At 43.3% G+C, this 11,148-nt stretch overlaps 1 pseudogene; it reads left to right on the top strand.

The window, feature by feature from the left end:
- The first annotated feature begins 9,417 nt into the window (after window positions 1–9,417).
- Window positions 9,418–10,462, top strand: LOC107973669 (glutamine synthetase-like; annotated as a pseudogene).
- Window positions 10,463–11,148: the final 686 nt, after the last annotated feature.

Here is an 11,148-nt window from a genome sequence, read left to right as displayed (position 1 = left end):
TTCATATATGAAGAAATCAAGCTTCTTTAAAGCAATAATGATGGATGATACATTAGACATCTTCTAATTCTACCCTATATAGTAGCATCTAATAGTTGGTCATTGTGGAAATCTGCAATATTTTTAAAATGTTTACTGTCTTTCCTATGTGAAGAATATCTATCCTCTCATCTTCAGCTTTATCCTTTCTCACACACATTGATCTCAAGCTTTGCCAGTGAATTCCTTTGGCCAGTGAATTCTGATTGGGAATACCATGTGTCACTTCAAAACAGGAGCTTTCAGAATTTTTTTTTTGTTGTTGTATTGGAAAAGCAATGCCCCAGAAGGAGGTTTCTCCATTTGCCAGGTCAAAGAATAAAAATAATATGAAACAGAATGGCAGTTCATCCATGATGGGTATATTGCTCAATCAGCATGCTACCCAAGGGACTGCTAGGTGAGGTACAGGGAGGGGAACACATATTTTCTGTTGCAAGCAACACAGATATGTAGTGACTATTTGTTACTACAACATGAGTTAGTCTAAGATGATGTACAGTCATAAAGATTCTGACCGGATGCTATTAACAGTTGTTGGGGGGAACTCTTACCTCATGAGAAATATCATGATATTTTCAATAACTCTAAAGGATATTCTACTTTGTTAACTGATATTCTCCACTTTCTAATTTCCATACCTTTAGCCAACTTCCTTATTTGAAAGTTTTAAACAGTAATATCATCTATATGACTACACTTTAAATATTTGATTACATCTTATTCAAGGTTTATCATATATCATATTGTTTACAGATATGTCAGATTTTGCTAATTCTCATAGTGAGAATCAAAATTATCTATAGCTTGTTATCTATATTAATAGGCCAGTACATTGGTTTTATTTCAAAAAAAAACTTCACTCTTTCAAGATAATCTTAACTAGGAAGATAAAAGTTTGCAAATATAACTTTATTGTTAATTCTAATAACTTCATGAGACTTTACTCTTTAACATAAACCATTAAAATGACAGTTTACTTTAACAGATGCTTTAATTCTCTCACCTCAAAATTCTCACCTTATTCTGCCATCAGTCCTAAATTACTAAATAATTATTACCACCTAATTCTGATCAATCCCCCTATATTTGAACCACCTTAAATTAGACTTCAAAATCTCAGTACATATCCCAACATTGCCCTTTCTTCTCTGAGATGATCCTTACACAGTGTTACAGAACAATAACCTATTCATCAACAGATTGTTTGGGTGATGTCTTGGGAGTCCAGCGTTTGGCAATAAGATAGATAAAATACTTTCGAAAAGTGTCTCTCTATCTGTTTGGGCCTCTATATTTTGCTCACTCTGTCCCTCTACTATTAAGAGACAAGCAGAGGAGTTTAAAAATATTTTAATATTATAGTTAAATTGTGAAATGTTATTCCAGTTTTAATCCACAAATAGTATATAAAAGAGAAAATAAAATCACATGTAAGTTATTACTTTTAAGTTCTTTCTTTGCCAATACTGAAAACATTATTTTAGCCTCTTTTATTCTTAATAATATGTTAGGAGACTCTGGAGAGGAGTAAATGAACAAAGTCAGATTACCAGAGAAGAAAGGAATAAAGAGCAAAAGAAATATAAAGAAACTACAATGTTAAAAAAAGATTATATATTTTAAATATCAAACAGTGGAAAATGAGGCTAAATGGGGGTATTAGGTGTGCAAAATTTATCTCCACTAAGACATCAATGTTTGGAAGACTGTGATTAGCACCAATTTTTTTTTATAACTTATTTGGTCTTCTTTCTGCACCCGCATCCATCCACTAGTTAACGAGGAGAATAACAATGTTGGGTCATGCAGTCCTTTAATATAATAATTTAATAATGGTTCTTTTCTCAAACAGTCTCTCATTGGGATAAAAGTCCTTAATTATTTGGATACTTTTCCCTTCACCTGCTAAGTTAGTCTCCCCTTGGTACTTTGCTGCTGACCCTTTCTGATTCTCTTTATCAAGAGCTGCAATCTCTATGCTACAAAAGAATCATAGGCAGCTCAGAGAGTTAAACTTCACAGCCTTCCTTTGCCTTATCATGCTGTGCTATAAAATTGCTGTTAACCAAACTGCAGACTTCTCTTGGTTGTAAAGGGAGGGATCTCTTTTCAGGTCCTAAATGGACAGCAGGGCCAATGACTCTTCTTTTTGCCCCCAAAAGTTATTTTATTTATCTAACGCATCATCCTCTTTTTCAAAAAGTGAGAAATCAGGACTCACATAGAATACTTGTCTGTCTTCCTTTCCCCCAATACCTTCAAGCTGGCAAACCAAATGACTTTGCTTCCACTCCTTTATTATTTTTGTTTAGCTGATACAGGTGAATACTGATACCTCTACTGCCACAGGAAACCTGAATTACTGGAGTCCTCTAAAGTACATTTATTGATATGGTAAAGAAGAACGAAGAATTTGGAAAACCCATTCTTAATAGCCAGACTTTCAAAGCTATTGTTTCGTGCACAATCCAATTTGAATGTCAAAAAAAATATATTGCTTCTTTTTGCATTCTATCTGTAACACATTTTAGTATTCCTTTAAGTAGAGAAACTAGGGTAAGCCAGGGCAATGGCCAGTACTCATGAAAGCAAAACGGCAAGACAATATAATTTTAAAATTAATCACTTCTGTTAAAAGCTTATTTAAAAGCTCGCCATATCTACCATGGAAAATTTATTCTTTTTACTTAATTTACTTTACTATTACACTTCATATATTTCTTAGTTTTTAAAATTAAAAATATTAGATATTTTAAAAGAGTAACACAAGCTTCATAATGAAATGCATTACTTCTCTCTTTTAACCTAACCAAATCCAGAAACACTTTTCTAAGAAGTAAATACTATTTTCTGTTTTTAAATAATTAAGGTAAATGCATGAATTATGAGTTCACTTGGGTGTGTTTTGACTAAGGAACACACCTCTTAAGCCCACTCCTCAGAGAACATTTTCACCAACCTCAGAAAATTTCCTTACGTTCCTTTAGGGTCAATTTTCCGCACTCCAGCGGCAAACAGTGCTCTGATTTCTATCACGCCATGTTACTTCTGCCTCTTTTCTTAAAATTTATGAATGACTACCTAAACTATGTATCAGGCCTCTGAGCCCAAGCTAAGCCATCATATCCCCTGTGACCTGCATATACACATCCAGATGGCCGGTTCCTGCCTTAACTGATGACATTCCACCACAAAAGAAATGAAAATGGCCTGTTCCTGCCTTAACTGATGACATTATCTTGCGAAATTCCTTCTCCTGGCTCACCCTGGCTCAAAAGCTCCCCTACTGAGCACCTTGTGACCCCCACTCCTGCCCACCAAAGAAAAACCCCCCTTTGACTGTAATTTTCCTTTACCTACCCAAATCTTATAAAACGGCCCCACCCCTATCTCCCTTTGCTGACTCTTTTCAGACTTAGCCCCCCTGCACCCAGTGAAATAAACAGCTTTATTGCTCACACAAATCCTGTTTGGTGGTCTCTTCACACAGATGCGCATAAAATTTGGCGCCGTGACTCAGATCGGGGGACCTCCCTTGGGAGATCAATCCCCTGTCCTCCTGCTCTTTGCTCCATGAAAAAGATCCACCTACGACCTCAGGTCCTCAGACCCACCAGCCCAAGGAACATCTCACCAATTTTAAATCGGGTAAGTGGCCTCCTCTTACTCTCTTCTCCAACCTCTCTCACTATCCCTCAACCACTTTCTCCTTCAATCTTGGCGCCACCCTTCAATCTCTCCCTTCTCTTAATTTCAATTCATTTTCTGGTAGAGACAAAGGAGACACGTTTTATCTGTGGATTATCCGTGGACCCAAAACTCCGGTGTCCGTCACGGACTTGGGAAGGCAGACTTCCCTTGGTGTTTAATCATTGCAGGGATGCTTTTCTGATTATTCACCCATGTTTCAGAGGTGTCTGACCACGCAGGGATACCTGCCTTGGTCCTTCACCCTTAGCGCCAAGTCCCGCTTTTCTGGCGGAGAGCCAAGAACTCCAACCCCTTCACTCCGTGTCTCTACCCCTTCTCTGCTTTTCTGGGCGGCAACAACCCCCGATCCCTTATTTCCATGCCCCAACCCCTGATCTCTGCACCTTGATCCCTTATTTTCATGCCCTGATCTCTTATCTCTGCACCCCAACCCCTTATTTCCATACCCCGACCCCTTTCCCACTTTTCTGGAGGGTAAGAACCCCTGAACCCCTTCCCTTCATGTCTCTACTCTCCCTTTTCTTTAAACTTGCCTCCTTCACTATGGGCAACCTTCCACCCTCCATTCCTCCTTCTTCTCCCTTAGCCTGTGTTCGTAAGAACTTAAAACCTCTTCAACTCTCGCCTGACCTAAAATCTAAGCATCTTATTTTCTTCTGCAACACCGCTTAGCCCCAATACAAATTTGACAATGGCTCTAAATAGCCAGAAAACGGCACTTTCATTTTTTCCATCCTACAAGATCTAAATAATTCTTGTTGTAAAATGGGCAAATGGTCTGAGGAGCCTGACATCCAGGCATTCTTTTACATATCAGTCCCTCCTTAGTCTCTGTTCCCAATGCAACTCATCCCAAATCTTCCTTCTTTCTTTCCTGCCTGTCCCCTCAGTCCCAAACCCAAGCATCCCTGAGTCTTTCTAATCTTCCTTTTCTACAGACCCATCTGACCTCTCTCCTCCTAGCCAGGCCAGGCTAGGTCCCAATTCTTCCTCAGCCTCCACTCCTCCACCTTATAATCCTTTTATCACCTCCCCTCCTCACACCTGGTCTGGCTTACAGTTTCTTTCCCCGACTAGCCCTCCCCCACCTGCCCAGCAATTTCCTCTTAAAAAGGTGGCTGGAGCTAAAGGCATAGTCAAAGTTAATGCTCCTTTTTCTTTATCTGACCTCTCCCAAATCAGTTAGTGTTTAGGCTCTTTTTCATCAAATATAAAAAAACCCAGCCCATTTCATGGCCCCTTAGCAGCAACCCTGAGACGCTTTACAGCCCTAGACCCTAAAAGGTCAAAAGGCCATCTTATTCACAATATACATTTTATTTTATTACCCAATCTGCTCCCGACATTAAATAAAGCTCCAAACATTAAATTCCGGCCCTCAAACCCCAAAACAGGACTTAATTAACCTCGCCTTCAAGGTGTACAATAATAGAGTAGAGGAAGCCAAGTAGCAACATATTTCTGAGTTGCAATTCTTTGCCTCCACTGTGAGACAAACCCCAGCCAGCCACATCTCCAGCACACAAGAACTTCCAAACGCCTAAACTGCAGTGGCCAGGCGTTCCTCCAGGCCCGCCTCCCCCAGGAGCTTGCTACAAGTGCCAGAAATCTGGCCACCAGGCCAAGGAATGCCCGCAGCCCAGGATTCCTCCCAAGCTGCATCCCATCTGTGCAGGACCCCACTGAAAATCGGACTGTTCAACTTACCTGGCAACCACTCCCAGAGCCCCTGGAACTCTGGCCCAAGGCTCTCTGACTCCTTCCCAGATCTTCTCGGCTTAGCAGCTGAAGACTGACACTGCCCGATAGCCTCGGAAGCCTACAGGACCATCACAGATGCTCTAGGTAACTCTCACAGTGGAAGGTAAGTCCATCCCCTTCTTAGTCAATATGGAGGCTACCCACTCCACATTACCTTCTTTTCAAAGGCCTGCTTCCCTTGCCTCCATAACTGTTGTGGGTATTGACGGCCAGGCTTCTAAACCTCTTAAAACTCCCCAAATCTGGTGCCAACTTAAACAATACTCTTTTAAGCACTCCTTTTAATTATCCCCACCTGCCCAGTTCCCTTATTAGGCTGAGACACTTTAACTAAATTATCTGCTTCCCTGACTATTCCTGGACTACAGCTGCATCTCATTGCTGCCCTTCTTCCCAATCCAAAGCCTCCTTTGCATCCTCCTCTTGTATCCACCCACCTTAACCCACAAGTATAAGATACCTCTACTCCTTCCTTGGCGACAAATCATGCACCCCTTACCATCTCATTAAAACCTAATCACCCTTACCCCACTCAATGCCAATATCCCATCCCACAGCATGCTTTGAAAGGATTAAAGCCTGTTATCACTCGTCTGCTACAGCATGGCCTTTTAAAGCCTATAAACTCTCCTTACAATTCCCCCATTTTAACTGTCTAGAACCAGACAAGCCTTACAGGTTTGTTCAAGATCTGCACCTTATCAACAAAATTGTTTTGCCTATCCACCCCGTGATGCCAAACCCATATACTCTCCTATCCTCAATACCTCCCTCCACAACCCATTATTCTGTTCTAGATCTCAAACATGCTTTCTTTACTATTCCTTTGCGCCCTTCATCCCAGCCTCTCTTGGCTTTCACTTAGACTGACCCTGACACCCATCAGGCTCAGCAAATTACCTGGGCTGTACTGCCACAAGGCTTCACAGACAGTCCCTATTACTTCAGTCAAGCCAAGATTTCTTCCTCATCTGTTACCTATCTCGGCATAATTCTCATAAAAACACACGTGCTCTCCCTGCCAATCATGTCCAGCTGATCTCTCAAACCCCCAACACCTTCTACAAAACAACAACTCCTTTCCTTCCTAGGCATGGTTAGATACTTTCGACTTTAGATACCTGGTTTTGCCATCCTAACAAAACCATTATATAAACTCACAAAAAGAAACCTAGCTGACCCCATAGATCCTAAATCTTTTCCCCACTCCTCTTTCCATTCCTTGAAGACAGCTTTAGAGACTGCCCCGACCCTAGCTCTCCCTGACTCATCTCAACCCTTTTCATTACACACAGCTGAAGCGCAGGGCTGTGCAGTCAGAATTCTTACAAAAGGACCAGGATTGCGTCCTGTAGCCTTTTTGTCCAAACAACTTGACCTTACTGTTTTAGGCTGGCCATCATGTCTCCCTGCAGTGGCTGCTGCCACCCTAATTCTTTAGAGGCCCTTAAAATCACAAACTATGCTCAATTCACTCTCTACAGTTCTCATAACTTCCAAAATCTATTTTCTTCCTCACACCTGACACATAAACTTTCTGCTCCCTGGCTCCTTCAGCTGTACTCACTCTTTGTTAAGTCTCCCACAATTACCATTGTTCCTGGCCCAGACTTGAATCTGGCCTCCCACATTATTCCTGATACCACACCTGACCCCTATGACTGTATCTCTCTGATCCACCTGACATTCACCCCATTTCCCCATATTTCCTTCTTTCCTGTTCCTCACCCTGATCACACTTAGTTTATTGATGGCAGTTCCACCAGGCCTAATCACCACACATCAGCAAAGGCAGGCCATGCTATAGTACAAGCCACTAGTCCACCTCTTAAAACCTCTCATTTCCTTTCCATCGTGGAAATCTATCCTCGAGGAAATAACTTCTCAGTGTTCCATCTGCTATTCTACTACTTCTCAGGGATTATTCAGGCCTCCTCCCTTCCCTATACATCAAGCTCAAAGACTTGCCCCCACCCAGGACTGGCAAATTAGCTTTACTCAACATGCCCTGAGTCAGATAACTAAAATTCCTCTTAGTCTAGGTAGACACTTTCACTGGATAGGTAGAGGCCTTTCCTACAAGGTCTGAGAATGCCACCGCAGTCATTTCTTCCCTTCTGTCAGACATAATTCCTCAGTTGAGCCTTCCCACCTCTATACAGTCTGATAACAGATCAGCCTTTATTAGTCAAATCAGCCAAACAGTTTTTTAGGCTCTTAGTATTCAGTGAAATCTTTATATCCCTTACAGTCCTCAGTCTTCAGGAAAAGTAGAACGGACTAAAGATCTTTTAAAAACACACCTCACCAAGTTCAGCTGCCAACTTAAAAAGGACTAGACAATACTTTTACCACTTTCCCTTCTCAGAATTCAGGCCTGTCCTTGGAATGCTATAGGGTACAGACCATTTGAGCTCCTGTATGGACACTCCTTTTTATTAGGCCCCAGTCTCATTCCGGACACCAGACCAACTTGGACTGTGCCCCAAAAAACTTGTCATCCCTACTATCTTCTGTCTAGTCATACTCCTATTCACCATTCTCAACTACTCAAACATGCCCTGTTCTTGTTTACACTGCCAGTTTACAGTTTCTCCAAGCCATCGCAGCTGATATATCCTGGTGCTGTCCCCAAACTGCCACTCTTAACTCTTAAAGTAAATAAATAATCTTTGCTGGCAGGACTATGCTGAACCTCCTTAGGCACTCCCTAATTAAATGTCCTAGGTCCTCCCAATTCTCAGACCTTCAATACCTGTTTTTCTCCTTCTCTTATTCCGTTTTTCAATTCATACAAAACCATATCCAGGCCATCACCAATCGTTCTAAATGACAAATGTTTCTTCTAACAGTCCCACAATATCACCCCTTACCACAAAATCTTCCTTCAGCTTAATCTCTCCCACGCTAGGCTCCCACGCTGCCCCTAATCCTGCTCGAAACAGCCCTGAGAAACATCGCCCATTATCTCTCCAAACCATCCCCCCAAATTTTTGCCGTCCCAACACTTTACCACTATTTCATTTTATTTTTCTTATTAATATAAGAAGACAGGAATGTCAGGCCTCTGAGCCCAAGCTAAGCCATCATATCCCCTGTGACCTGCACATACACATCCTGATGGCCGGTTCCTGCCTTAACTGATGACATTCCACCACAAAAGAAATGAAAATGGCCTGTTCCTGCCTTAACTGATGACATTATCTTGTGAAATTCCTTCTCCTGGCTCATCCTGGCTCAAAAGCTCCCCTACTGAGCACGTTGTGACCCCCACTCCTGCCCGCCAAAGAAAAACCCCCCTTTGACTGTAATTTTCCTTTACCTACCCAAATCTTATAAAACAGCCCCACCCCTATCTCCCTTCACTGACTCTCTTTTTGGACTCAGCCTGCCTGCACCCAGGTGAAATAAACAGCTTTATTGCTCACACAAATCCTGTTTGGTGGTCTCTTCACACGGACGCGCATAAAACTATGTACCATTTATGTCTGATTCCTTTCACTTACATAATGCTTTTGAGTTTAATCCAGATCGCCGCACATGTTAGCATTTCATTACTTTGTAAAGCTGTGGATTGTTGTAAATACCATCAACTCTTCCTGTCCATGAGTTTGGCATCCTTGGATTTAAGCAACCAAGAGCAAAAAAATATTTGGGAAAAAAATGTGTCTGTATTGAACATGTACAGATTTTTTTCTTGTCATTATTCCCAAGGCAATATAAGAAGTATTTACATAAAATTTACATTGTATTAGATATCATAAGTAATCTAGAGATGATTTTCAATCTATGGGGGCAGAGCCAAGAATGGGAGACAAGTGGAGGTCTAAGCATCACAACGGCCCCCCTCTTTTCTCTCCCCACCTTTACCGGCCTGCTCAGCCCACAGACCACCTTTCCACCATGACCACTTCAGCAAGTTCCTGCTTGAACAAAACCATCAAGCAGGTGTACATGTCTCTGCCTCAGGGTGAGAAGGTTCAGGCCATGTGTATCTGGATAATTGTGACTGCAGAACGACTGTGCTGCAAGACCCATACCCTGGACAGTGAGCCGAAGTATATGGAAGAGTTGCCTGAGTGGAATTTTGATAGCTCTGGTACTTTAGAGTCTGAAAGCTCCAACAGTGACATGTGTATGGTGCCTGCTGTCATGTTTTGGGACCCCTTCCACAAGGACTCTAACAAGCTGGTGTTCTGTGAAGTTTTCAAGTACAATCGAAAGCCTGCAGAGACCAATTTGAGGCACATCTGTAAATGGATAATGGACATGGTGAGCAACCAGCATCTCTGGTTTGGCATAGAGCAGAAATATACACTCATGGGGACAGATGGGCAGCCCTTCGGTTGGCCTTCCAATTGCTTTTTTGGGCCACGGGGTCCATATCACGGTGCTGTGGGAGCAGACAAAGCCTATAAGAGGAATGTTTTGGAGGCTGATTACCAAGCCTGCTTGTATGCTGGAATTAAGATCGTAGGGACTAATGTTGAGGTGATGCCTGCCCAGTGGGAATTCCAAATTGGATCCTGTGAAGGAATCAGCATGGAAGATCATCTCCCGTTTCATCTTGCATCATGTATGTGAAGACTTTGGAGTGATAGCAGCAACCTTTCATCCCAAGCCCATTCCTGGGACCTGGAATGATGCAGGCTGCCACACTAACTTCAGCACCAAGGCCATGTGGGAGGAGAAAGGTGTGAAGTACATTGAGGAGGCCATCGAGAAAATAAGCAAGCGGCACCAATACCACATCCGTGCCTATGATTCCAAGAGGGGCCTGGAAAATGTCTGGTTCCTAACTGAATTCCATGAAACTGATGGCAGAAGTGACCCATCTGGAGCAGATGCTGCCATGATGCCAGCTGCAGTTGGGGAAGCACCACCTGGGCTCTGTGCTCCATGGAGCAGGCGGGAGCCAAAAACAGGTGGGATCCCTGCCCGCTCCTGAGTTGGAGGGATAGGAGTTCCACTCTTCCAGGTGCAGCTGTAGTCTCCCAGCCACAGCTGAGGACCCAGGCATCCCTGTGCTCTCGGGAAGCTGGGAAGCCCCCCCCTTCCCCCAGACTGCTTCTGCTACCTGGCCTCTCCTGGCTCCTGGTGCCCACTCCGATTTTGGAGCAAAGCTGATGCTGAGCCCAGGCACAGTTGCGACCTGACGGTGTGTGCACACTTGGGACAGTGCTGACATATCAGGCTCCTGCAGCCTTGGACTCCTCTGGACTATGGGCACCTGTGAGCACAGGAGGGAGGCCAATGGGGGTGAGGGAAGCTCCACTTGAGTCTGCAGGCACCCCTCAGCACAAACAGCCTGGACACCATGGTTGCCTTGCTTGGCAGGTTGATGGTGGTAGGAGGCAGACAGGCTCCTGGAGGGAAAGGGTTGGTTCCCTGGTGAAGCCCCACCTTCAAGCCAGAGAAGGCCTGAAGCATTGGGGCCAGGCTGCTAGTTCTGCAGACCAGAATGAGAACTTATGGTGCTTTTTCAGCTGCCCAAGGCCACCCATGGAACCAATCAGCATGCACTTTCTCCACTCTGAAGCCCATAAAAACCCTGGACACAGCTAGACTCAGGCAAACAACACAATGACCTGAGGGCAGATAGAAGCTACTCATCCTGTGTCTCCTTTGGTTGTA

Source organism: Pan troglodytes, chromosome 13 (genome assembly GCF_028858775.2).
Source record: "Pan troglodytes isolate AG18354 chromosome 13, NHGRI_mPanTro3-v2.0_pri, whole genome shotgun sequence".
Lineage (NCBI taxonomy): Eukaryota > Metazoa > Chordata > Mammalia > Primates > Hominidae > Pan > Pan troglodytes.
This window is presented reverse-complemented; position numbering and strand designations above follow the sequence as displayed.